Below are 23,544 nucleotides of genomic sequence, written 5' to 3'. Positions count from 1 at the left end.
CATATATGTCTATTGTGAGAAACCCCCCTTGGATTGGCTTTGACAGAGTAAATACAGGTCCTTCTCAAAAAATTAGCATATAGTGTTAAATTTCATTATTTACCATAATGTAATGATTACAATTAAACTTTCATATATTATAGATTCATTATCCACCAACTGAAATTTGTCAGGTCTTTTATTGTTTTAATACTGATGATTTTGGCATACAACTCCTGATAACCCAAAAAACCTGTCTCAATAAATTAGCATATCAAGAAAAGGTTCTCTAAACGACCTATTACCCTAATCTTCTGAATCAACTAATTAACTCTAAACACATGCAAAAGATACCTGAGGCTTTTATAAACTCCCTGCCTGGTTCATTACTCAAAACCCCCATCATGGGTAAGACTAGCGACCTGACAGATGTCAAGAAGGCCATCATTGACACCCTCAAGCAAGAGGGTAAGACCCAGAAAGAAATTTCTCAACAAATAGGCTGTTCCCAGAGTGCTGTATCAAGGCACCTCAATGGTAAGTCTGTTGGAAGGAAACAATGTGGCAGAAAACGCTGTACAACGAGAAGAGGAGACCGGACCCTGAGGAAGATTGTGGAGAAGGACCGATTCCAGACCTTGGGGAACCTGAGGAAGCAGTGGACTGAGTCTGGTGTGGAAACATCCAGAGCCACCGTGCACAGGCGTGTGCAGGAAATGGGCTACAGGTGCCGCATTCCCCAGGTAAAGCCACTTTTGAACCATAAACAGCGGCAGAGGCGCCTGACCTGGGCTACAGAGAAGCAGCACTGGACTGTTGCTAAGTGGTCCCAAGTACTTTTTTCTGATGAAAGCAAATTTTGCATGTCATTCGGAAATCAAGGTGCCAGAGTCTGGAGGAAGACTGGGGAGAAGGAAATGCCAAAATGCCTGAAGTCCAGTGTCAAGTACCCACAGTCAGTGATGGTGTGGGGTGCCATGTCAGCTGCTGGTGTTGGTCCACTGTGTTTCATCAAGGGCAGGGTCAATGCAGCTAGCTATCAGGAGATTTTGGAGCACTTCATGCTTCCATCGGCTGAAATGCTTTATGGAGATGAAGATTTCATTTTTCAGCACGACCTGGCACCTGCTCACAGTGCCAAAACCACGGGTAAATGGTTTACTGACCATGGTATTACTGTGCTCAATTGGCCTGCCAACTCTCCTGACCTGAACCCCATAGAGGATCTGTGGGATATTGTGAAGAGAAAGTTGAGAGATGCAAGACCCAACACTCTGGATGAGCTTAAGGCCGCTATTGAAGCATCCTGGGCCTCCATAACATCTCAGCAGTGTCACAGGCTGATTGCCTCCATGCCACGCCGCATTGAAGCAGTCATTTCTGCCAAAGGATTCCCGACCAAGTATTGAGTGCATAACTGAACATTATTATTTGTTGGTTTTTTTGTTTGTTATTAAAAAACACTTTTATTTGATTGGATGGGTGAAATATGCTAATTTATTGAGACAGGTTTTTTGGGTTATCAGGAGTTGTATGCCAAAATCATCAGTATTAAAACAATAAAAGACCTGACAAATTTCAGTTGGTGGATAATGAATCTATAATATATGAAAGTTTAATTGTAATCATTACATTATGGTAAATAATGAAATTTAACACTATATGCTAATTTTTTGAGAAGGACCTGTAGATGATGCTATGGGATCTTATTGAGGAGGACACATTCCTTCACTTTAGGTTACACGTGCACATGCTTTTTGCTCTGCTTTCTAAAGAATAAAGGGAATGGACACTAAAAGATGGATCCATAAAAGCACAGAAAAAGGAGAAATATTATCAGCTCACCATTGTAGACTGTGGAAATTCGGAATCCATATATTGATGTCAGAGGCGCAGCTAGGGTTTTGGTCCAGTGGGGGCGAAACTTCTGAGTGGGCCCGTAACCAGGTAACCTTGATTACAACTCGGTGACGCACCCTAATACTGGAGGAGAACCTCAGCAGATGACCGCACTGTTACTGAAGATAATCTCTATATAAAGACCAACATGCATATTACCGCCATATGGTCAGTGGTAGATACCAGCCCTACAGAATATATGACAGATCATTGCACAGTTACAGATAATGTCTTACCGCTGACGTCCTTTCTGATGGAATCGTTCATTTTTCCCGTCTTTTCCATCTGGCTCAGACCGACATGACAACTTCTTCCAGCAACGACTCACCTGCAGACAATACAACAAAGATACGTTTCACTTCTCATATTCCAGCCCCATCACCATCTATTCCCATACAGCACACACTCCTCATCCTGCTGATACCCCAATACTGAGCCGCTGCTGCCGTGTCTCTATTACTGCACCTGATACCCCAATACTGAGCCGCTGCTGCCGTATGTGTCCCTATTACTGCCCCTGATACCCCAATACTGAGCCGCTGCTGCCGTATGTGTCTCTATTACTGCACCTGATACCCCAATACTGAGCCGCTGCTGCCGTATGTGTCCCTATTACTGCCCGATACCCCAATACTGAGCCGCTGCTGCCGTATGTGTCTCTATTACTGCACCTGATACCCCAATACTGAGCCGCTGCTGCCGTATGTGTCCCTATTACTGCCCCTGATACCCCAATACTGAGCCGCTGCTGCCGTATGTGTCTCTATTACTGCACCTGATACCCCAATACTGAGCCGCTGCTGCCGTATGTGTCCCTATTACTGCACCTGATACCTCAATACTGAGCCGCTGCTGCCGTATGTGTCCCTAATGCTGCAGCTGATACCCCGATACTGAGCCGCTGCTGCCGTATGTGTCCGTATTACTGCCCCTGATACCCCAATACTGAGCCGCTGCTGCCGTATGTGTCCCTATTACTGCCCCTGATACCCCAATACTGAGCCGCTGCTGCCGTATGTGTCCCTATTACTGCCCCTGATACCCCAATACTGAGCCGCTGCTGCCGTATGTGTCTCTATTACTGCACCCGATACCCCAATACTGAGCCGCTGCTGCCGTATGTGTCCCTATTACTGCCCCTGATACCCCAATACTGAGCCGCTGCTGCCGTATGTGTCCCTATTACTGCCCCTGATACCCCAATACTGAGCCGCTGCTGCCGTATGTGTCTCTATTACTGCACCTGATACCCCAATACTGAGCCGCTGCTGCCGTATGTGTCCCTATTACTGCACCTGATACCTCAATACTGAGCCGCTGCTGCCGTATGTGTCCCTATTACTGCAGCTGATACCCCGATACTGAGCCGCTGCTGCCGTATGTGTCCGTATTACTGCCCCTGATACCCCAATACTGAGCCGCTGCTGCCGTATGTGTCCCTATTACTGCCCCTGATACCCCAATACTGAGCCGCTGCTGCCGTATGTGTCCCTATTACTGCACCTGATACCCCAATACTGAGCCGCTGCTGCCGTATGTGTCCCTATTACTGCACCTGATACCTCAATACTGAGCCACTGCTGCCGTATGTGTCCGTATTACTGCACCTGATACCCCGATACTGAGCCGCTGCTGCCGTATGTGTCCCTATTACTGCCCCTGATACCCCAATACTGAGCCGCTGCTGCCGTGTGTCTCTATTACTGCACCTGATACCCCAATTCTGAGCCGCTGCTGCCGTATGTGTCTCTATTACTGCACCTAATACCCCAATACTGAGCCGCTGCTGCCGTATGTGTCTCTATTACTGCACCTGATACCCCAATACTGAGCCGTTGCTGCTGTATGTGTCCCTATTACGGCCCCTGATACCCCAATACTGAGCCGCTGCTGCCGTATGTGTCTCTATTACTGCACCTAATACCCCAATACTGAGCCGCTGCTGCCGTATGTGTCTCTATTACTGCACCTGATACCCCAATACTGAGCCGCTGCTGCCGTATGTGTCCCTATTACTGCCCCTGATACCCCAATACTGAGCCGCTGCTGCCGTATGTGTCCCTATTACTGCACCTGATACCCCAATACTGAGCCGCTGCTGCCGTATGTGTCCCTATTACTGCACCTGATACCTCAATACTGAGCCGCTGCTGCCGTATGTGTCCCTATTACTGCACCTGATACCCCAATACTGAGCCGCTGCTGCCGTATGTCTCTATTACTGCCCCTGATACCCCAATACTGAGCCGCTGCTACCGTATGTGACCCTATTACTGCACCTGATACCCCAATACTGAGCCGTTGCTGCCGTATGTGTCCCTATTACTGCACCTGATACCCCAATACTGAGCCGTTGCTGCCGTATGTGTCCCTATTACTGCCCCTGATACCCCAATACTGAGCCGTTGCTGCCGTATGTGTCCCTATTACTGCCCCTGATACCCCAATACTGAGCCGCTGCTGCCGTATGTGTCTCTATTACTGCACCTGATACCCCAATACTGAGCCACTGCTGCCGTATGTGTCCCTATTACTGCCCCTGATACCCCAATACTGAGCCGCTGCTGCCGTATGTGTCCCTATTACTGCACCTGATACCCCAATACTGAGCCGCTGCTGCCGTATGTGTCCCTATTACTGCACCTGCTGTGTGGTTCTCTGTGCCCTCTAAATTCTAAATCACCACTCTACAATTTAGTAATGCCAGGTGAAAGTGCCCTAGAAAACAGTGCCCATATTTTGTCCCTAGAAAGTAATAATGCCCTGGGTGCTCCTTTAAGAGCCACAGTAACCCGAGTTCCCTTATAACAATAAGTGCCCACTTTACATTTAATAATGTCCCGAGTCTCCCCCTGTACAGCTACCCTATACACAGCATGATGCTCTCTTATACACAGTATAATGCACCCACACAGTATACTGACTCCTTAGTAGCCTCCAAACTGTTTGATGGCTCCAACAATGTATAATGACCCCCACACTGTAATCTTCATACTGTATAATGGCCCCCTAGATAGCCTCCATATACAAATAACACCAAACCATATGTCCCAACAGAAATAACATAGGACAACAAAACTCAAATGACTATATATAACTACAAGCGGTACAAGGACCACAAAAAAGAGTATAATCCTTAAATTAATATTTTATTGAAGTAACAAATGAACATATACATATAATAAATCAAAACACAAAGTAGTAAAAACAGATACTACTGGAAACCACAATGAACAGGGAGCTCTGAAACCAGCATGCCAAATGACCGAATATATACTAGTGCTCAATACCTCAGATCTAATTGATCAGCAGATCAACATACGTGTGCAAATAGCTAAGAAAAACATAGCAGCATCCATAGTGGACCATCTTTAGGAATGCATAAGTATATAATAACTTGTTATTATATACTTATGCATTCCTAAAGATGGTCCACTATGGACTTGATGCACTTTGCACTTTCTAATTTAATATGGATGCTGCAAATAGCTAAGAAAAACATAGCAGCATCCATAGTGGACCATCTTTAGGAATGCATAAGTATATAATAACTTGTTATTATATACTTATGCATTCCTAAAGATGGTCCACTATGGACTTGATGCACTTTGCACTTTCTAATTTAATATGGATGCTGCTATGTTTTTCTTAGCTATTTGCACACGTATGTTGATCTGCTGATCAATTAGATCTGAGGTATTGAGCACTAGTATATATTCGGTCATTTGGCATGCTGGTTTCAGAGCTCCCTGTTCATTGTGGTTTCCAGTAGTATCTGTTTTTACTACTTTGTGTTTTGATTTATTATATGTATATGTTCATTTGTTACTTCAATAAAATATTAATTTAAGGATTATACTCTTTTTTGTGGTCTTTGTACCGCTTGTAGTTATATATAGCCTCCATATACAGTAGCATAATGCACCAAATAGTGCACTCCCCATAGGCAGACTCTATAGCATACGGCAGCCCCCACACTGTAATAAGGCAGCACCCCCATATAGGCAGACCCTGTAATAAGGCAGTACCCCCACAGGCAGACTCTGTAGTATAAGGCAGAACCCCCAAAGGCAGACCCTGTAATAAGGCAGCATCCCTATAGGCAGACCCTGTAATAAGGCAGCCCCCTTAGTCAGACCCGGTAATAAGGCAGCACCCCCATAGGCAGACCCTGTAATAAGGCAGCACCCCTATAGTCAGACCCTATAATAAGGGAGCACCCCCATAGTCAGACCCTGTAATAAGGCAGCACCCCCATAGTCAGACCCTGTAATAAGGCAGCCCCCGTAGTCAAACCCTGTAAAAAGGCAGCCCCTGTAATAAGGCAGCCCTCCCATAGTCAGACCCTGTAATAAGGCAGCACCCCTATAATCAGACCCTGTAATAAGGCAGCACCCCCATAGTCAGACCCTGTAAAAAGGCAGCCCCTGTAATAAGGCAGCACCCCCAATACAGTCACAATAGCGTAGCTCCGGGTGGGCCCCTCAGAGCACCAAGCCCGGGGCGCCCGCACCCTCTGCGCCCCCCCCCCCCGGTAGCTACGCTACTGATTCATGGGCAAAAAATGGGGCCAGGTTCCCCAGCATACTGTAGAAGCCATGCAAAATAACCAGAGGAAAATTCCAGCACCAAAAAAAAATATTTAATAAAAATGGAAAATCCTTATTGATATAGTAAAAAGATAATGATAGGCTATGTGCACACGTTGCGGATTGGTGTGCGGATTTTTCCGCACTGTTTTTGCAAAATCCGCAGGTAAACCGCACTGCGCATTACCCGCAGATATGCCACGGTTTTTGTGCAGACTCCACCTGCGGTTTTACACCTGCGGATTTCTATTGAGTAGCAGGTGTAAACTGCTGCGGAATCCGCACAAAGAATTGACATGCTGCGGAAAAAACAACGCAGAGTTGTCGTGCGTTTTTTTCCGCAGCATGTGCACTGCGGATTTTGTTTTCCATACGTTTACATGGTACTGTGCAACGCATGGAAAACAGCTGCAGATCCGCAGCGTCAAATCCGCTGCAGATCCGCAGCAAAATCCGCAACGTGTGTTCATAGCCATAGCAATAAATACAAGAGGGGAGATGGGTGGGAGAAAACCTCATGCATTTTGGACATGTCCTTAGTCATAGGTATCCTCTGACTAAGGACAATTCAATTCTGTCCAAAACATGTTAATCCCCCCCCATTCCTTCCCGACCCCCTCCTCCACTCTTGTATTTATTGCTATCATTATCTTTTTACTACATCAACAAAGATTTTCCATTTTTTTTAATTTTCTGGGTGCTGGAATTGTGTCTGGTAATTTTCCATAAAAGCACACAATGAGGATGTGTGGTTTCACTACTCTAGATCACGTGACACAAATTTCATGTCATTTCACGTGGTATATTAGATGTCAAATCGCCAAAAATATCAGTCAGAAGAGTAGATGGAGCACTGATTCTAGCACGGCATCAAAGAAACTGAACATTGAGTTGGCCTCTACATCTAGTTAAGGTTGCCACACATACTGGCTTAGAATCTGTTCTCCTTGACTTACATTTTCTCCTGTGGATCATGCATTTTGCCTTAAACACTATTAGGCCGGCATCACACTGGCGTTTTAAACGGCCGAGTGCAATGCGATAAAAAAAAAATCGCATTGCACTCGGACCAATGTTAACATATGGGGCAGCTCCCAGCAGCCGACTTTTTGTCGGCCGTTTTCCTCAGTCCGAGACAATCGCAGCATGCTGCGATTGTCTCGGACCGAGGAAAACTCTCGGCTCACTCGCTCCCATATAAACCTATGGGTGCGAGTGAGACAGCGCACACCACTCGGATATCATCCGAGTGATGTGCGTTGTAAGCGGACCCCAGCAATGGAAGAGATGGAGAAATTCATTTCTCCGCCTCCTCCGCAGCTGTGCTCCGATCCTCCCCGTGCGAGAGAATCGGAGCACAGACGCATGACACTCGGCTCCCGCTCTGCTGCGAGCAGGAGCCGAGTGTCATTAGCATATCGCATCCCATGATCTCGCATCGGATACAATACGCTAGTGTGACGCCGGCCTTACTAACCTTTCCAGGGCCAAGAGTTGTGTTTAATGTCCACTACTCACATGGTCACCGAGTTGACACTGCACCCCAATGCGCTCTTGTGGGGTAATTCTCCTAGGCCATATAATCCAATTCAGGCGGCAAGACCCCACCCGAGTATTCAGGTACATGGCATATTACCACTACTTAGCATATCCTTCTCTCTGCCTCAGGTTCTGCTTTTCCTTGGTTACTTTACTGCTCCTCCAGTCTCTGCTGTGCCAACTCTGCTACATCACTGTACTAGCTCTGCTACATTAAACCTCCATTTCTCAATTGCCAACACAACTCTACTACTCAGGTTCTCTTTTTGCTTAGTCAACTCTGCTACATCCCGTAACCAGACCTACTACATTACATTTTTGCTGCCAGCTCAGCTCTTCTGCTACATCAGTTTCTCTTCACTGAGTCATATGTGGTACAGTATCTCTGTTCCAGTTTGGCTGCGCAGAGCTATGATTGCTGATTCAGCTCTATTTCATCGGTTCCACCTCACGAGGTGTACTCGGCGTCTTCATGGATTACACCTTGATACATTTATTGTCGTTACTCCTACCATTGCCGTCATTGATCCAGTCCAGCCACATACTCCAGCTGCCGTTATTTCAGCTCTGCCACATTACCACCATAGTTCCTATTCAATCGCCCCATGTTACCTGCCTATGCTGCATTGCAGCTACTCATTTTGACCAAGGGCTTAGAGCAGGGGTGGGGAACCTCAGGCCCGAGGGCCATGATGACCTTTTATCAGGCCCCCTGAGCAGATTCTCAGGGACCACGTTCTTGGGCAGGGAGGTGTCTTTTGATTACAACCAGCTCATTAATTTCTTCTTGCTCTGTTAGCACACACATGCAGAGTTCACTACTGAATACTGAAGGGCATGCAATGAAAGATTACATCCTGAAACCAGTGCCAGTCAGGATGTACTTTGTAGGCCCTTGCAGAAAAAAGATTCCCCACCCCTGGCTTAGAGGATCCACTATATTGCATATGAGTCTACAGGCAACAAAAGAAATCTATGTGGATGTTTATAGTGTAATGGGAATTTAAAAAAAAACAGTGGCCAAAGTAGCAAGATACTTTCAAACCTTCACTTTCTAAATAAAATTGGTTGCCATAGGCAAAAGCCGTGCATGAGCGCCACAGAATACGGGAACCCTGAGCTTCCTTGGTCACTCTTACATGGCCCTGGACGCTTAATTCATCCCAGTCCTTGCACCTTGACATCTATGTTTGCTACAGTACGCTGCAATTTTCCCTAAAGGGAGTCTCTTGATATGGAACATAAAAAACCGGCACTGACAGGCTGTCCTTGATAATCTGAAGCCAGCGGAGCAGCCCACATTATACGCAGATGGCCTCTATGAGCAGATCAGCACAGGTACATGTAGGCGACTTCACCTTACCAAAATGTCATCTGGTCGTCAATCCTGTTTAATGTTACGGATACCAACCTTGCCAACCAGCGCAATCTAGTTAAATCACATCAACCTTGGCTGAGCAGCAGACGTTTCTGCAGCCAGGAGCTTTCTGCTGGATTATTTGTAGCTGTAAAATCGATAGCCTCTGCTATCCGTTCTGTCAGTTACCTATACTAATAAATAATATGTTATTAGTTGATCTGCTATCACAAGAAATGTTCCTATTTAAAATGGAAATGTAATGCGGAGCAGCGTGATTAGCACACGCCAGCGAATGGCACGTAGGATCAGCGGGTACTCATTTTGTTTTTTTTCTATTTTAGTTTGCGCTCCGGAGGGCAGACAAGAACAAGCGCTGCTAGTCAAGGCTGGTCATGCTGGTCTTCCTGATCGTTGAAAGCCAGGTGGTCTCAGTATTAGGGTAAGTGTAACTCAGGACTGGCATTCTGTGTTTTCCCCAAAGAAGTGCCCTGGGGACAGAAATCTAAAACCTAGGATTGTCTGAGCCCATACTATATAACTAGAGCCATCTGGTGATCCTATTAATTATACTGTGCTAGGAGACTGTCATTGGCATGGAGAGACAAGAGTACAGTTCACGCTCTGTGCTCGTCTAAAGGGTTAATACAACAAAGTCAGCCTCAAGTACCATTAACTAATCTGACTAAGCTGCAAATAATGGTGCTTAATGGAAGTGGTCTGTGTCACTTTGTCTGAGTGCCTTATTACATAAAGAATAATGCAATGTCCTTGCATGAATAAATGTTCATTTTATAGTAACATTTGTATGTATACATACTGTGTAAAAGTTTTAGGCAGGGGGTTGATAAAATACTGCAAAGTAAGAATGCTTTCCAAAACAGAAGGGTTAATGGTTTAGTTTTATCAATTAACAAAATGCTAAGTGAATGAACAAAAGAGAAATCTAAATTGAGATTGCTATTTGGTGTGACCACCCTTTGCCTTCAAAATAGCATCAAATCCTCAAACTTGCACAGCGTTTTGGAAGGAACTCTGCAGGGAGGTTGGTCCAAACATATGAGAGAACTAACCACAGATCTTCTGAGTATGTAGGCTTGCGTAAATCATTCTTTCTTTCCATGTAATTCAAAATGTTGTCCTGCTGCTGAATAAATTTGTAGCTTATCAGGTGCCTCTCTGTATTTCTCAACATTGAGGACACATTGACCAAATCCCCAACTCCATTTTCTGAAATATAGTCCCACTGTTCTTCACTGTTGCCTGCAGTCACTCACTTTTGAGCTGCTCTCCAGCCCTTTGGTGAACAAACTGCCTTTGGTTACAATCAAATATTTCACATTTTGATCAGTCCAGAGAACCAGCTACCATTCTTCTGCACTACTACACTACATACTACATAGGCAGTGTTATATACTATGTGGGCTGTGTTATGTACTGCATGGGTTGTGCTATATATTACGTGGCCAGTGTTATATAATATGTGGCTGCTATATACTGCGTGGGCATTGCTATATATTACGTGGCCAATGTTATATACTGCGTGGCCTGTGTTATATACCACGTTGCCTGTGTTATATACTGCGTGGCTGCTATATACTGCGTGGGCTGTATTATATAGTTTGTGGGCTGTGTTATATACTGTTTGGGCTGTGTTATATACTGCGTGCCCACTGTTATATATTGCGTGGCCTATATTAACGCATCGGGTATTCTACAATATGTAAGTATATACCAGCCACATAGTATATAGCACAGGCCACGTAGTATTTGCCTGCTATATACTACATGGCTCCTATATACTACATGGCCTGTGCTATATACTATGTGGCTGCTATATACATACCTAAATACATATTCTTGAATACCCGATGCGTTAGAATCGGGCCACCATCTAGTACATATTTATACTCGGTGCGTTTCGCCAACATTAACAATGCATTACAAAAACATGTGTGGATTACATACATTATTCTAGGTGGTGGTGGGTACCCCATAATAGAAATATCTGGGGACTGTCCTTGTCAGGACAGGAGAACTGCATGGGCACGACAGGGAAGATTAGATATTTTTCCTTCCCTAGACATAAATAGCTATAGATGCTCCTGTCCATGGTGGATTCGATATCGGAAAATGAGATGTGGTGAGACCAAACCATTTTTTATTGAGCACTGTTAAGCACGAGCACTTTATATGTTTTTTTGTTTTTTTGTGTTACAAATGTGGATAGTCCGGATTCATTTTTAAAGGTTATCATTAAAAGTTACATTTTATCTTGATGTAGCCAGGACCCTTATAGCTATGTTGGTTGTATACCATGAGGGTAATCTGTCAGTGCTGAAAGAAAGACACTGGGGCTGATTGACTTGTCATTTATCCTATAGATTGGTAACAAATTATAGTAACTTAAATACCGCTTTAAATCAAAACTCCCTAATAGGGTGAAACCAGCTTTTTTAAACTAGACAACCCCTTTAACATAGTGTTTGATATATTATGATCAAAGCAACCTAACCAGGATTGTGCTGGCAAGGTTATCATCTCTTGTTGTAACCTAATGATAAAAAGTCACTTGTATGCCATTTTCCTAGAACATAGTGGATGTGCTGCTAACATTTCTGTTTCCCTTGTTACCCTCCTTGCATCACCTATTCTTTAAAACAGTAGATATAGTATGATTATACTAATTAAATCCCTCTGCTTGAGTAGATATCTGCGCTTCCGACTATTCATGATGAGATTTATCGCCTATATACTGTCAGTGACCACTATACAACCAGATGCATACAAAACCAGGAATAACCTTTGTCCTAGTACACAGCAAATGAAGTGCATATGTACACCTTGCTTTCAAAGATAGCAATGAAGTGTACGAACTTCAAATACTCTCAACGTACTTGGGCATGCAAATCATCAAGGTCCGCTGCTGGCAGCTCCCTTTGCAATTGTCGACCAAGGATGTCACAGATATGCTCAATGGGAGACAAGTGCGGAGACGCTGCAGGACATGGTACTACATTTAGGCCACACAGGTTGCTCACAGTAGCATGACCAACATGCAACCTGCGTTGACATGTTGAAAAACATCTCCAGGGAGACTTCGGAAAAATGGCTTTACCACTGGTTTCACGACCATATCAATGTAATGCCAAGCTGCTAGTTTACATGGAATGAAGACTAGTGACATCAAGCTACCATGCATTATGTCGCCCCAAACCATAATCCTGACACTAGGACTGCTCTGATGTCCCCTCAAGAAGCCCTCTTCATGGCATTGCCCATGTGGTCTTTGGACCAATTTCCAGCTATTATTGCTTTAAGATAAAAGAGGGACTCTTCGCCAAAGAGGATAGATCTCCATTCTAGACTCCATTGCTCTGTACCATTATACCCTTTCAGAGCGGTGGTGTGAGGTCAATGGAACATCTGTAGCTGGACACTTGGTTGGTATCCCAATGTCGTGCAAAACGCCTTCTGGTGGTTGTGCAGACGCTGTTTGATGCCTTAAACTTGGTATGAGACGTACAATTTCACTTGCAGTACAGAATGGATCACTACGTGCCAGTCCTCTAATCTGACAATCTGTCAATGCAGGGTTGCACCTCTGTGCACCTTTTGCGGTCGTTCCAGTTTGTCATTGTTCTCTCAACCACTGGGACACACAATGCTGAATAGTGTTGACATCTCTGCCTATGTGCGTTGCGATTTGCTGGAGTGATAAACCAAGGCCTGTCAGTTCAAGGATTCTGTACCTCTCTGCTTGCGACAAGTGGTGATAACTGGTGCGTCGATGAACAGAAGGCAACGTACAATCATCCCACAAAACGTGATCTGATTTTTGAGGTTTCATGTGGCTTAAAAAAAATTATGCCCCTCCTGTTTGCCACAAATCAGAGTAAGGTGCTTGAAAATGAAATGATATGCAGATCTTAGCGACACCTGCTATTTCCTTGAATTGCATAACCCTATAGCTTGTCCTTCTTGGTCTTGCAATTTCAATGTTGAGGAGTGTACATAATAACTGTCTGACAACCACGTTCCCTGACACCCCATGAATATACACGCTCTGTCAGCCGGATATATGTTTGGGTAGAGTTGTAGTTCTCCAAATAGAAGAAAAAAATGAATGGCACTGAGATTAAATGTAATGAGTTACTTACTGGTATGGAGGGATACACTCTGAATCATTGGCACATTGTGGGAGTGGAGTCACTTGGTGGAGGGTGCTTGCCAGAAGAAAAACATATAGATAAATCCAAATGAAGAAGAAAGCAGCAACACTTCCGTTATGTGACGAAGAAACCTTAGTCCTTTATTTCCAATATATGTTCATGGACAAGGTAATCAGAGCAGGGACAGCACAAGTAAAAGGGCGACGGCCGTTTTGCGTTAACCACGGGTACAGATAAGACCCGTGGAAGCGTGTATAACGCGAAACGGCCGTCGTCCTATTACTTGTGTTGTCCCTGCTCTGATTACCTTGTCCATGAACATATATTGGAAATAAAGGACTAAGGTTTCTTCGTCACATAACGGAAGTGTTGCTGCTTTCTTCTTCATTTGGATTTAGAGTTGTAGTTCTCTTTAGAGAACAGAAAAAGCATTGCACAATATATTTATTGATCAAAACTAGCACACGGTAAAGTATAGCATTTGTATTCACACATCCATAAAGGAATTTATAATTTGGGATCAAAATCACCTTACCCACAGCTCAGTAGCTATGATATGAGCACCTGCATTACCCACACAGGAAATTATCTCCATATTTACACATTGGAAGCCACGCTTCAACAATAATGACCATCTGCGGTGGAAAACTATCCAATATATCTGATAACTGTTTTGACAAATAGTCCAACCGATCATTGGCCAACTTTAGCTACAGAGGATTAAGGTACCTTCACACATAACGATATTGTTAACGATATCGTTGCTATTTGTGACGTAGCAACGATATCGTTAATGAAATCGTTATGTGTGACAGCGACCAACGATCAGGCCCCTGCTGGGAGATCGTTGGTCGCTGAATAAAGTCCAGAACTTTATTTCGTCGCTGGACTCCTGCTGACATCGCTGGATCGGCGTGTGTGACACCGATCCAGCGATGTCTTCACTGGTAACCAGGGTAAACATCGGGTAACTTAGCGCAGGGCCGCGCTTAGTAACCCGATGTTTACCCTGGTTACCATGCTAAAAGTAAAAAAAAACAAACAGTACATACTTACCTACAGCCGTCTGTCCTCCAGCGCTGCGCTCTGCTCTCCTCCTGTACTGGCTGTGAGCCGGAAAGCAGAGCGGTGACGTCACCGCTCTGCTTTCCGGCTCACAGACAGTACAGGAGGAGAGCAGAGAAGCAGAGCGCAGCGCTGGAGGACAGACAGCTGTAGGTAAGTATGTACTGTTTGTTTTTTTTTTACTTTTAGCATGGTAACCAGGGTAAACATCGGGTTACTAAGCGCGGCCCTGCGCTTAGTTACCCGATGTTTACCCTGGTTACCGGCATCGTTGGTCGCTGGAGAGCGGTCTGTGTGACAGCTCTCCAGCGACCAAACAGCGACGCTGCAGCGATCCGGATCGTTGTCGGTATCGCTGCAGCGTCGCTAAATGTGAAGGGGCCTTAAGTGTTATCCAGTCTCTGATAAGGGTAGTGTCCTTGGATTATATCAGCCATCTACATGCATTCCTTGTTCATTAGTGTCCCTTAAAACGTAACAAAATAACAAAACTGCAGTCTTCTTTGCTGCATCAGGCAAACACACCTTTAGACTATGTGAGCATGGATTATTTTTGCAGAGTTTTCGGAGAAGAAACTGAGCAGAACCTGCAGGTTTTTTGAAGAGTTTTTTTATTTTATAAAGTTTTTTAAAGTTTCCACTCAGCTTCTGCTCCGAAACCTCCTTGAAAAACTCTGTGTGCACAAAGCTTTAAAGGGAAGGTCCCCTACTGAAACCTCTTTATTTTCGGTAATCTAAAAATAAAAAAAAGTTGGTAAATATTGATATTTACGCCTCTATTACTAATGTGTGTCTACAACTCCTTTGGTGAACAATGTGTCTCTATGGTTGTAGACTATAAGCTTTGTATAGCCTGATCCTGCGGTCATATTGGTCCCCGCTTCTTGCAGATCCATAACATATTATATATATATATATATATATATATATATATATATATATATATATATATATATACTAGATGGTAGCCCGATTCGAACGCATCGGGTATTCTAGAATATGTATGTAGTTTATTTATGAAGATTTTAGAATAATACATTGAATACACAGGATTAGGTCGGCCGCGACCAATTAGCGAAGCGTGGTTCAAATGCCGCGCCAATTCACAGCCGGACAGCGCCTGTCGCTGATTGTTCGTGGCCGGCCACGTAGTAAATTGCACAGCCACGTAGTATATAGCAGAGCCACATAATATATAGCAGAGCCACGTAGTATATAGCACAGCCCACGGAGTATATAGCACAGCCACGTAGTATATAACACAGCTCACACAGTGTATAACAGGCCACATAGCATATATCACAGCCACGTAGATTATAACAGGCCACATATAATCTGCGTGGCTGTGTTATATGCTATGTGGCCTGTTATAATCTACGTGGCTGTGTTATATGCTATGTGGCCTGTTATAATCTACGTGGCTGTGTTATATGCTAACAGCCCACGTAACATAACACAGCTCACGTAGTATATAACAGCCCACACACGCAGTATATAACACAGGCCATGTAGTGTATAACACAGGCCATGTAGTGTATAACACAGGCCACGTAGTGCATAACACAGCCCACGTAGTATATAGCACAGCCACGTAGTATATTGCACAGCCACGTAGTACATTGCACAGCCCACGTAGTACATTGCACAGCCCACGTAGTACATTGCACAGCCCACGTAGTACATTGCGCAGCCCACGTAGTATATTGCGCAGCCCAAGTAGTATATAGCACAGCCCACGCAGTATATTGCACAGCCCACGCAGTATATTGCACAGTCCACGCAGTATATTGCACAGCCCACGTAGTATATTGCACAGCCCACGCAATATATTGCACAGCCCACGTAGTATATTGCACAGCCCACGTAGTATTTTGCACAGCCCACGTAGTATATTGCACAGCCCACGAAGTATATTGCACAGCCCACACAGTATATTGCACAGCCCACGTAGTATATTGCACAGCCCACGCAGTATATTGCACAGCCCACGCAGTATATAGCACAGCCCACGCAGTATATTGCACAGCCCACGCAGTATATTGCACAGCCCACGCAGTATATTGCACAGCCCACGCAGTATATTGCACAGCCCACGCAATATATTGCACAGCCCACGCAATATATTGCACAGCCCACATAGTATATTGCACAGCCCACGTAGTAAATTGCACAGCCCACGTAGTATATTGCACAGCCCACGAAGTATATTGCACAGCCCACGCAGTATATTGCACAGCCCACGTAGTATATTGCACAGCCCACGCAGTATATTGCACAGCCCACGTAGTATATTGCACAGCCCATGCAGTATATTGCACAGCCCACGTAGTATATTGCACAGCCCACGCAGTATATAGCACAGCCCAAGTAGTAAATTGCACAGCCCATGCAGTATATTGCACAGCCCACGTAGTATATTGCACAGCCCACGCAGTATATTGCACAGCCCACGTAGTATATTGCACAGCCCATGCAATATATTGCACAGCCCACGTAGTATATTGCACAGCCCACGTAGTATATTGCACAGCCCACGCAGTATATTGCACAGCCCACGCAGTATATTGCACAGCCCACGCAGTATATTGCACAGCCCACGCAGTATATTGCACAGCCCACGCAGTATATTGCACAGCCCACGTAGTATATTGCACAGCCCACGTAGTAAATTGCACAGCCCACGTAGTATATTGCACAGCCCACGAAGTATATTGCACAGCCCACGCAGTATATTGCACAGCCCACGTAGTATATTGCACAGCCCACGCAGTATATTGCACAGCCCACATAGTATATTGCACAGCCCACGCAGTATATAGCACAGCCCAAGTAGTAAATTGCACAGCCCACGCAGTATATTGCACAGCCCACGTAGTATATTGCACAGCCCACGCAGTATATTGCACAGCCCACGTAGTATATTGCACAGCCCATGCAATATATTGCACAGCCCACGTAGTATATTGCACAGCCCACGTAATATATTGCACAGCCCACGTAGTATATTGCACAGCCCACGAAGTATATTGCACAGCCCACGCAGTATATTGCACAGCCCACGTAGTATATTGCACAGCCCACGCAGTATATTGCACAGCCCACGCATATTGCACAGCCCACGCAGCATATTGCACAGCCCACGCAGCATATAGCACAGCCCACGTAGTAAATTGCACAGCCCATGCAGTATATTGCACAGCCCATGCAGTATATTGCACAGCCTACGTAGTATATTGCACAGCCCACGTAGTATATTGCACAGCCCACGCAGTATATTGCACAGCCCACGTAGTATATTGCACAGCCCACGCAGTATATTGCACAGCCTACGCAGTATATTGCACAGCCCACGAAGTATATTGCACAGCCCACGCAGTATATTGCACAGCCCACGTAGTATATTGCACAGCCCACGCAGTATATTGCACAGCCCACGCATATTGCACAGCCCACGCAGCATATTGCACAGCCCACGCAGCATATAGCACAGCCCACGTAGTAAATTGCACAGCCCATGCAGTATATTGCACAGCCCATGCAGTATATTGCACAGCCTACGTAGTATATTGCACAGCCCACGCAGTATATTGCACAGCCCATGCAGTATATTGCACAGCCCACGCAGTATATTGCACAGCCCACGTAGTATATTGCACAGCCCACGCAGTATATTGCACAGCCCACGCATATTGCACAGCCCACGCAGCATATTGCACAGCCCACGCAGCATATAGCACAGCCCACGTAGTAAATTGCACAGCCCATGCAGTATATTGCACAGCCCATGCAGTATATTGCACAGCCTACGTAGTATATTGCACAGCCCACGCAGTATATTGCACAGCCCATGCAGTATATTGCACAGCCCACGCAGTATATTGCACAGCCCACGTAGTATATTGCACAGCCCACGTAGTATATAGCAATGTGGGCATCATATCCCTGTTAAAAAAAAGAACTAAAATAAAAAAATAGTTATACTCACCTTCCGTTGGCCCCTGGATCCAGGCGAAGCGTTTACCGATGCTCCTCGCGCGCTCCAGTCTCAAGAGTGCATTGCGGTCTCGCGAGATGATGACGTAGCGGTCTCACGAAACCGCTACATCATCATCTCGCGAGATCGCAATGCATGGAGTGGTCACTGGAGCGTCGCGAGGAGCGGGAAAGGCCTGTTCTGGATCAGAGGGGCCAACGGACGGTGAGTATATAACTATTTTTTATTTTTTTTCATTATTTTTAACATTAGATCTTTTTACTATTGATGCTGCATAGGCAGCATCAATAGTAAAAAGTTGGTCACACAGGGTTAATAGCAGCATTAACGGAGTGCGTTACACCACGGCATAATGCGGTCCGTTACCGCTGCCATTAACCCTGTGTGAGCGCTGACTGGAGGGGAGTATGGAGCAAGCGCTGACTGCATGGAGTAAGGAGCGGCCATTTTCCCGCTGGACTGTGCCAGTCGCTGATTGGTCATGGCTGTTTTGCCGCGACCAATCAGCGACTTGGGATTTCCGTTACAGACAGACAGAAAGACGTAAGTGACCCTTGGACAATTATATATTAGATATATTAGTAGAAAGTGGGGAACAGAGAGAAGAAAGTGTTATGGCAGAATAAAGACTGCACAGTGTTTATTTGTTGTCTGTTACTTTGGAGATACAAACATCTATATCAAACCTAATGTGACAAAATGTTTTTAATTAAAGGGGCTGTTTGGCATTTTTTTTTATAAGTGCCAATGCGACTTATGCTTTAAAATAACAAAATCAGCAGTCCTTACAGAAGCCCGTGTCACTTCATCGTAGCCTTTCCATTGCTCCCCAGCGATCTTTGTATGCAGGGCTGCAGCGATGATGTCACATCTACGACACATAACCACTGCAGCCAATCTCTGGGCCCAGTGGTGATGCTGAGTGAGCTCATAGATTGCACAGTGATTGGCTGCAGTCGTCATATATTGTAATAGGTATGTTATTTTAAAACATAAGCAGTGGTTGCCCCATTTTTATTGTACCAGGCACCCCCTTTAGGACTATTTCCATTTCTAAATTTCAAGTAGCATAGCCAGAACGGTTAGCTAAAGAGAGCAAAAAATTGTGCAGAAATATTAGAAAAGCTATCATATTGACCTGTGCGTCAGTAATAATAGGCTACAGTCAATGACTCATTCAAGAAACAATGCCTCCGGTGAAAAGCAGTGGAAGCAATCGTATATTGTATATGAAAGCAACCAAACAGAAATGGAATGGACAGTCTCATCCAGGAGGTCAGGTTCATTACCAGCTGATGATCTTTCATATGCAGTTGAAAATACATGCGCTATGTTCGGCAGCATGGAGACACAATTTGTAAATTAGGGCTTTCCTATTTATTTGCCCAGAAGAGATACATTTACAGGGTTCGTCTAGTGACCTTTGACCTCCAGCAACCTCAGCTTCCCATGCTGATATATATATTTTTTCTTTTAATGTGATGATGTGTGACACCAGAGAGACCGCACATGGCCACAGAATCAATGACAGGCTGTTGTGACATCATGTCCTAATGATGTTACAGCTCTATTAACCGCTGGAATGAAGCAGAATGCGCCCGCTGTGTGCTCTGGGTTACTTTTTTCTGCCAAGGTTGTTCTAGGCATTTCAGCATACACCCCCAGGGAAAAGACTTAAAATGGGAGAGCGCTCCCATGGATTAAACCTCTGAATTGGTAATTCACTAACCTAAAATCAATTCCATTCCTGAATGAACCATTGTTATTTATTCAGCCAGAGCTTTGACTCCAGGACACAGTAGATCAATGGAAAGAGAAGGCAACCATTTTTGTATTAGAAATACTCATTACGTCCAAAAGTGTCATATATTTAAAAAAAAAAAAAAAGATTGCTTTAGGTATCGCACTGCAGTTTGCTTTTATAATTCTATGCATCTTAAAATCCTATGCAGTAGTTTTAGTGTTTTAGTTCTGGAGGACTAAACCCATAAAGGCATCCTGGATTCTAGGTGTCTGAAGGTCATCTTGGAAAAGGCCTTATCTGGGATGAAAGCAGAGCATATTATATATTATTTAGAGGCTCTGTATCACTATAGAGAATAATGTGTGCAACTAGACAATGCTCCTAACTGGCTCTTTTTTGCTGATCCGGTTAAATATCGCTGTATTTTGCAGGTCCATGCTGGAAATACGTACTGGATTGACAGAAGTTCTGGATTATTGGATGCTATATTCATGCAGTTTCTGCATGGACAAACTTAAGTTGCATTTACAATGAAAGATAGTCCTGAACACGTGTTCTTAAAAACGTTCTTCTTACGATTTCTTGCACGAAAGAGAGAAACGCTCATTAATTGGGGAAAATGAGCTTTTGAGCAAAAAAACATTGTTCTCAGTAGTTCATCGTTCTGTTTAAACAGGACTCGCGCTGTCGAGAATTATGGCTCTGTGCGCAGCCTGTTTAAACCGGAATTTAATTGACCACCAATCGCTCGTATCGTGCCACCAGTCGGTCCGTGTAGATGGACCCTTACAGTACTTAGCCATAAAGATTAAATGGAAGAATGTTGTCCTAAGCGACCAGTCAGCGGCTACTCTACGTTACCTAACCTTGACCACAATGTGACCAGTAATCTGCCTAACGCAGCCAACTACATTTTCATTGCGTAAAATGATTAACCTCCAGAAATACGAATGTCTTAAGCTGGTCAGAAGGAGAGCAACTGGCGCTTACAGATGGAGTCCCAAGCAAGAAACCTCCTTTTATGACATTCATATGCCCTTATAGGACGTATGGACAGGGGTTGCATCTATAAGAAAGCCCCATAAGACTTGGGAAACATATGTATTTCAGCATGACCTCTAACAATCCAAATGCATCAAGAGAATTCATAAAGATATTGAAAATGTCCCAGTCGAGCCGAGTCCCTGTCACCACATCGATTTGGGATATAATGTTTTGGCACGCAGCATGCGCAAATGCCACTCCAAGCTACTTCTTAGTGTGGTTGTATTGGTGGGCTCAGAAACCCCATTCTACTGCTCGGTCAGGCTCTCAACCGCTGGACTATGGCTGATGCAGGCACTTTGTCAATAAGTAAGCAACAAACAGCTTGGAAAGAAAACAGATTGCATTTATGGTATGTCAATTAATTAGCAACAACACATGTAGGAAACGTCTTCAGATATGATTTCTTTATGCCGTTTGGATATTTTTAGGCTATGGTGTTGTTAGGACTTCAGGAGCATCTGTTGGGGAAGCACCAAGGAGATACAAGACATTACTATAGTGTGAGGTGTGGTACACAAGACAGATTTCTGGAGCTGCACAAGATTAATTCAGAAACACACTGTAGGCTCCGTTACTGGAAATATTCACCATATGTGCTACCGGTCCTCTATATATAATAGACAGACGTGCACAGAGTACAAGTGCAGCTATTGCAAGGTTAAAAAGCGCAGTGGTAGAGCAGATGCAAAGAAGCTGGCAGATGTACAAATGAGGTCTGCCTTGGAGCACAAGTGACTAATGCGCATTGCTAAAATAATCAGTTTCCTCTTCATTTACATTCTCTTCCCCCTCAATTCCCCACTCAAACAGGCCCACATAGAATTACACCTTCCAGCTACCTATATTTTTCCCTGAACAGCAAATGCATGGTTTCATTCCCGTCATCCAGGCTCATGAAACACACCATTGCTTTACGAGACACCGAAGATGCATTGTGGAATAACACACATCCTTCAGCCTTTATAAATCTTCCCTCTGTGCATCACAAATGTCTCCGCCTGTCCCGGTCTGAGCAATTGTCATATAAATATTTAAGGACGGGAAAAGTAAAAAGGTGGTGGTGCAGGACACCCACTCCATTCAGGTACAAGGACAGGACGTGTGATCTGAGTGTGTGCCACCTCCCATGGATGCCAGACAGCATCACCTTGGTATTAGCGCGTCAGGTATCCCACACATGAGTATTTTAGCCTAGTATACAGTATAATGGATCATTTGATGTTTTGATGTGTGATATACAAGATCGGAATTTTTCTTTAAAAGAAAAAAAAAAAATCTGCTGCTCAAAAATGTGAATAGTGTGAATAGCACAGAAATAATCAAATGTGAATTTATAAATCTGCAGGAAGATAAAAAATTTCACTATAATTTACAAGCACATATGGTAACTGATAGCTACTATGTTTGGGTCTCAAAATAATGCCACACTGGCAGGTAGAGTTTTTTTAAACGGGGTGTCAGGTTTACAGTTTTACTGAACCTCAGGGTTGTATTATAACAGCCACAACAATACTCACCTTCTCCGAGTCCAGCACTACCTCTCTGATGATCTTTGTCGACAGGCTGCAGCAGTGACATCAACAGCACATGTGACGTGACCACTGCAGCCAATCACTGGGTTTAGCAACTCTGTTGTGTTGAAGAAAGGGGAGAAGCTTCGGCATCTCTTCTTCTGCCTATGACAAATGTTGGGAGTGTATCAGGTGGAGACATCTCAGTAAAGCTCTTTTCATCACATACGGAAACCCAGGGGCAACAATCCATTTGTGCAACTAGTGCAGCCACACAGGGTCCCAAGAAGTAAATGGGCCCACCGCCATCTCCAAATCAGATGGAATTGTGCACTATGGTGAGCTATTGGACTGCAAAGGGCCCATATATTGTTGCATAGGAGCCCTCTCCTGTCTATGTCCACCACTGTAGAAAACTTCTACACCATTACATGGACTGTAGCCATCCGGTGGTGCTCAGCCATATAAGAAAACAGTTTCAATAGCATAGATACTCTGTGAGAGCAGAAAATATGGCGGCACCCACCAGTCAATAAAATGTCAATTCTGTATTCCATCTAGTTTAAAAACAGCATGGAGTACAGAATGGAGCACAGCGTGGAGTACATGGATACATACGGCAACGGCCGATCAACGACAGCCAGCGCT

The 23,544-nt window shown here is 44.5% G+C and overlaps 1 protein-coding gene and 1 long non-coding RNA gene across 3 annotated transcripts in view; one reads left to right on the top strand and one right to left on the bottom strand.

Moving 5' to 3' along the window:
• The window catches only part of LOC138673049 (uncharacterized), a 132,053-nt gene that overhangs the window by 35,917 nt on the left and 72,592 nt on the right, over positions 1-23,544 (top strand). Inside the window, exon 3 of one of the 2 annotated variants that reach the window (XR_011319806.1) lies at positions 9,708-9,805. This is a non-coding gene — a long non-coding RNA (uncharacterized lncRNA). Of the gene's footprint in view, positions 1-9,707; positions 10,474-23,544 lie in introns of those variants that run through there. The other variant, XR_011319805.1, reaches the window with a different exon arrangement.
• BCOR (BCL6 corepressor) overlaps positions 1-23,544 on the bottom strand; it is a 199,204-nt gene that overhangs the window by 114,035 nt on the left and 61,625 nt on the right. Inside the window, exons 2-3 of the mRNA XM_069761606.1 lie at positions 2,115-2,206; positions 1,825-2,010 (exon numbers count right to left, since the gene is read on the bottom strand). The gene's annotated coding sequence lies outside the window, so the exon portion shown is untranslated. The remainder of the gene's footprint in view (positions 1-1,824; positions 2,011-2,114; positions 2,207-23,544) is intronic.

Source organism: Ranitomeya imitator, chromosome 3 (assembly GCF_032444005.1).
Source record: "Ranitomeya imitator isolate aRanImi1 chromosome 3, aRanImi1.pri, whole genome shotgun sequence".
In the NCBI taxonomy this organism is placed as follows: Eukaryota; Metazoa; Chordata; class Amphibia; order Anura; family Dendrobatidae; genus Ranitomeya; species Ranitomeya imitator.
The sequence above is the reverse complement of the archived record's forward strand: the minus strand, read 5'-3'. Positions and strand labels throughout refer to the sequence as shown.